The sequence below is a fragment of the Tasmannia lanceolata genome, unplaced genomic scaffold (genome assembly GCF_043159265.1).
Source record: "Tasmannia lanceolata isolate RefF3 unplaced genomic scaffold, GAP_Taslan_0.1 ptg000233l, whole genome shotgun sequence".
Taxonomy (NCBI): Eukaryota; Viridiplantae; Streptophyta; class Magnoliopsida; order Canellales; family Winteraceae; genus Tasmannia; species Tasmannia lanceolata.
Genome location: NW_027518909.1, coordinates 125,001 through 130,000, shown reverse-complemented (window position 1 = coordinate 130,000; position 5,000 = coordinate 125,001).

Genomic DNA, 5,000 nt, shown 5'->3' with positions numbered 1-5,000 from the left:
AAGGCCAAGCGAGCCATGGCAACGCGGATGATGGCTCGCTAGTGCTGGCGCCGTGCACAGTGGCCTCGCACACTCGCCCTGCACGCTTCCCTTGCACGCAGCCTTGCACACTAGCCTCGCATGCGAGCCTTGCACCCTAGCCATGCAAACTAGCCTTGCACGGTAGCCATGCACACAAGCCGTGCACATTAGCCATGCGCACAAGCCCCGCACACTAGCCTTGCGCACAACCCTTGCACACAAGCCATGCACTCGAGCAATGCACACAAGCCTTGCACTCAAGCAATGCACACAAGCCCTGGACACTAGCCTTGCACACGGGCCTGGCACACAAGCCTTGGGCACTAGCCTTGCGCACTAGCGTTCCACATGAGCCTTGCACACTAGCCTTGGACACTAGCCTTGCACACAGGCCTTGCACACTAGGCATGCTTGGGCGAGCTGATCCCGCATCAAGTCGACGGGTCTAGGCATTCTTGGGCGCAGATCCCGCATCGTCTCGTCGCGTCTGGGCGCAAACACGTCGCGTCTCGTTGCGTCTTCAGAAGTCGTCGCTAACAGCACCTTTGGTTGCCACTGGTGGTTAGGCTGGTTGGTTGCGCAAACCCTATAGGAGGGTGGCATGCTGGTGGGCGTTTTTGCCCGGATAGGCACTAGAATGTGCAGATTTTGGGCGTTTTTGCCTGGATAGGCTAAGGAATGGGCATGCTTTGGGCGTTTTTGCCCGGATAGGCACCGGAATGCTTGGCCTTGGCTTGTCCTAGCAAGGCATTGCTGGGTTGGGCTCCCTTGGCCTTTTGGGCGCCTTGGACGATGTCTTGCGAAGACCATGGGCACAAGGCCATGGCATATGGTGAGGAAAGGGCCACGGTTGCCAAGGTTAGGCACCGGAATGCTTGGCCTTGGCTTGCCAAAGCAGGGCATTGCTGGGTTGGGCTCCCTTGGCCTTCCGGGCGCCTTGGACACTGTCTTGGGAAGACCATGGGCACAAGGCCATGGCATATGGTGGGGAATGGACCACGGTTGCCAAGGCTAGGCATATAGAGAGGAATTGCATTTTTGCCCGGATAGGCACCGGAATGCTTGGCCTTGGCTTGCCATAGCAGGGCATTGCTGGGTTGGGCTCCCTTGGCCTTCCGGGGGCCTTGGACGCTGTCTTGGGAAGACCATGGGCACAAGGCCATGGCATATAGTGAGGAATGGACCACGGTTGGCAAGGCTAGGCATATAGAGAGGAATGGACCACGGTTGCCAAGGTTGCGCAAGTTTTGGGCATTTTTTGCCCGGATATGCCCAAGTATGCCCCGATAGGCCCGTTACGCCCCGGTATGAACGCGTATGCCCGGATAGACTCGGTATGCCTTGGGATACATGCGTATGCCCCGATAGGCTTGGTACGCCCCGATATGCGCACGTGTGCCCCAGTAGGGCTCGGTATGCCCCGGTATGTACGCGTGTGCCCCGATAGGCCCGGTATGCCCCGATATGCACACGTGTGCCCCAATAGGGGTCGGTATGCCCCGGTAGGTACGCGTGTGCCCCGTAATGCACGTTTCGCAGATCTCCCCGCATGTCCCGCCCCTATATGTAATACTTACTTACTTACTTACTTTCTTTCTTGCTTGCTTGCTTGCTTGCAATGGTTGGGAGTGCCCGGCATGCCCCGCTGCAGAGACCAAGGGCGCAATGACTTGGCACCGCGGATGCCGGGACTCCGGCACTTCCCGTGGCACTGATGGTTGGTTCCAAAGACAAAAGGCCGTGCAAGGCCACCGCACCGCGGATGATTTTGCTCGTGCTGGCGCCGTTGTGTGGCCAAAGAACATGCGCGAATGCTCGTGTCGGAAGGGTTGGTGTCCTGGCCCCGCGGGTGTCACGAATGCTCGGTTGCGAAGACCATGGGACCAGAGCCATGGCACGTCGGATGATGGCTCCAGCTGGCGCCCCGGCACTTTCTGTGGCATTGATGCTCGGTTTCAAAGACAAACGTGCGCAGGGCCAGGGGACCGCGGATGACTGCTCGTGCTGGCCCCGTTGGGCGGCATTGATGGTCGGTTGCAAAGAAAATGCGCGATTGCTCGTGTCGGGGCCCGGCAAGCCAAGGCCAAGCGAGCCATGGCACGTCGGATGATGGCTCCAGCTGGCGCCCCGGCACTTTCTGTGGCATTGATGCTCGGTTTCAAAGACAAACGTGCGCAGGGCCAGGGGACCGCGGAGGACTGCTCGTGCTGGCCCCGTTGGGCGGCATTGATGGTCGGTTGCAAAGAAAATGCGCGATTGCTCGTGTCGGGGCCTGGCAAGCCAAGGCCAAGCGAGCCATGGCAACGCGGATGATGGCTCGCTAGTGCTGGCGCCGTGCACAGTGGCCTCGCACACTCGCCCTGCACGCTTCCCTTGCACGCAGCCTTGCACACTAGCCTCGCATGCGAGCCTTGCACCCTAGCCATGCAAACTAGCCTTGCACGGTAGCCATGCACACAAGCCGTGCACATTAGCCATGCGCACAAGCCCCGCACACTAGCCTTGCGCACAACCCTTGCACACAAGCCATGCACTCGAGCAATGCACACAAGCCTTGCACTCAAGCAATGCACACAAGCCCTGGACACTAGCCTTGCACACGGGCCTGGCACACAAGCCTTGGGCACTAGCCTTGCGCACTAGCGTTCCACATGAGCCTTGCACACTAGCCTTGGACACTAGCCTTGCACACAGGCCTTGCACACTAGGCATGCTTGGGCGAGCTGATCCCGCATCAAGTCGACGGGTCTAGGCATTCTTGGGCGCAGATCCCGCATCGTCTCGTCGCGTCTGGGCGCAAACACGTCGCGTCTCGTTGCGTCTTCAGAAGTCGTCGCTAACAGCACCTTTGGTTGCCACTGGTGGTTAGGCTGGTTGGTTGCGCAAACCCTATAGGAGGGTGGCATGCTGGTGGGCGTTTTTGCCCGGATAGGCACTAGAATGTGCAGATTTTGGGCGTTTTTGCCTGGATAGGCTAAGGAATGGGCATGCTTTGGGCGTTTTTGCCCGGATAGGCACCGGAATGCTTGGCCTTGGCTTGTCCTAGCAAGGCATTGCTGGGTTGGGCTCCCTTGGCCTTTTGGGCGCCTTGGACGATGTCTTGCGAAGACCATGGGCACAAGGCCATGGCATATGGTGAGGAAAGGACCACGGTTGCCAAGGTTAGGCACCGGAATGCTTGGCCTTGGCTTGCCAAAGCAGGGCATTGCTGGGTTGGGCTCCCTTGGCCTTCCGGGCGCCTTGGACACTGTCTTGGGAAGACCATGGGCACAAGGCCATGGCATATGGTGGGGAATGGACCACGGTTGCCAAGGCTAGGCATATAGAGAGGAATTGCATTTTTGCCCGGATAGGCACCGGAATGCTTGGCCTTGGCTTGCCATAGCAGGGCATTGCTGGGTTGGGCTCCCTTGGCCTTCCGGGGGCCTTGGACGCTGTCTTGGGAAGACCATGGGCACAAGGCCATGGCATATAGTGAGGAATGGACCACGGTTGGCAAGGCTAGGCATATAGAGAGGAATGGACCACGGTTGCCAAGGTTGCGCAAGTTTTGGGCATTTTTTGCCCGGATATGCCCAAGTATGCCCCGATAGGCCCGTTACGCCCCGGTATGAACGCGTATGCCCGGATAGACTCGGTATGCCTTGGGATACATGCGTATGCCCCGATAGGCTTGGTACGCCCCGATATGCGCACGTGTGCCCCAGTAGGGCTCGGTATGCCCCGGTATGTACGCGTGTGCCCCGATATGCACACGTGTGCCCCAATAGGGGTCGGTATGCCCCGGTAGGTACGCGTGTGCCCCGTAATGCACGTTTCGCAGATCTCCCCGCATGTCCCGCCCCTATATGTAATACTTACTTACTTACTTACTTTCTTTCTTGCTTGCTTGCTTGCTTGCAATGGTTGGGAGTGCCCGGCATGCCCCGCTGCAGAGACCAAGGGCGCAATGACTTGGCACCGCGGATGCCGGGACTCCGGCACTTCCCGTGGCACTGATGGTTGGTTCCAAAGACAAAAGGCCGTGCAAGGCCACCGCACCGCGGATGATTTTGCTCGTGCTGGCGCCGTTGTGTGGCCAAAGAACATGCGCGAATGCTCGTGTCGGAAGGGTTGGTGTCCTGGCCCCGCGGGTGTCACGAATGCTCGGTTGCGAAGACCATGGGACCAGAGCCATGGCACGTCGGATGATGGCTCCAGCTGGCGCCCCGGCACTTTCTGTGGCATTGATGCTCGGTTTCAAAGACAAACGTGCGCAGGGCCAGGGGACCGCGGATGACTGCTCGTGCTGGCCCCGTTGGGCGGCATTGATGGTCGGTTGCAAAGAAAATGCGCGATTGCTCGTGTCGGGGCCTGGCAAGCCAAGGCCAAGCGAGCCATGGCAACGCGGATGATGGCTCCAGCTGGCGCCCCGGCACTTTCTGTGGCATTGATGCTCGGTTTCGAAGACAAACGTGCGCAGGGCCAGGGGACCGCGGAGGACTGCTCGTGCTGGCCCCGTTGGGCGGCATTGATGGTGTGTTGCAGAGAGCATGTGCGATTGCAAGTGTCGGCCGGGTTTGGGTTCCCTTGGGCTTTCGGGTGCCTTGGACGCTGTCTTGCGAAGACCATGGGCACAAGGCCCCGTCCTGGCCCCTTGTTCGATTCGCTCTCGTCTTGCGCTTGCTTCCAAGGTCCTCCATGACCTTCCCCATGGCCTTGCTAGATCCCCCCCATGACGCATGACCTCTGTCCGTTGATTGGTTTTGAGTGCACACCATGCCCGGCTTGGCACCGTGTTGTCGCGTGAGTGGCATTTGGATCGTGCATGCTGGTGGGCTACCTGCCAATGCGCACAAGCCTTGCACACTAGCCTTGCGCACGAGCCTTGCACAAAAGCCTTGGACACAAGCCTTGCGCACAAGCCATGCGCACAAGCCTTGGACGCTAGCCTTGCACACAAGCCATGCATACAAGCCTTGCTCACAAGCCTTGGGCAC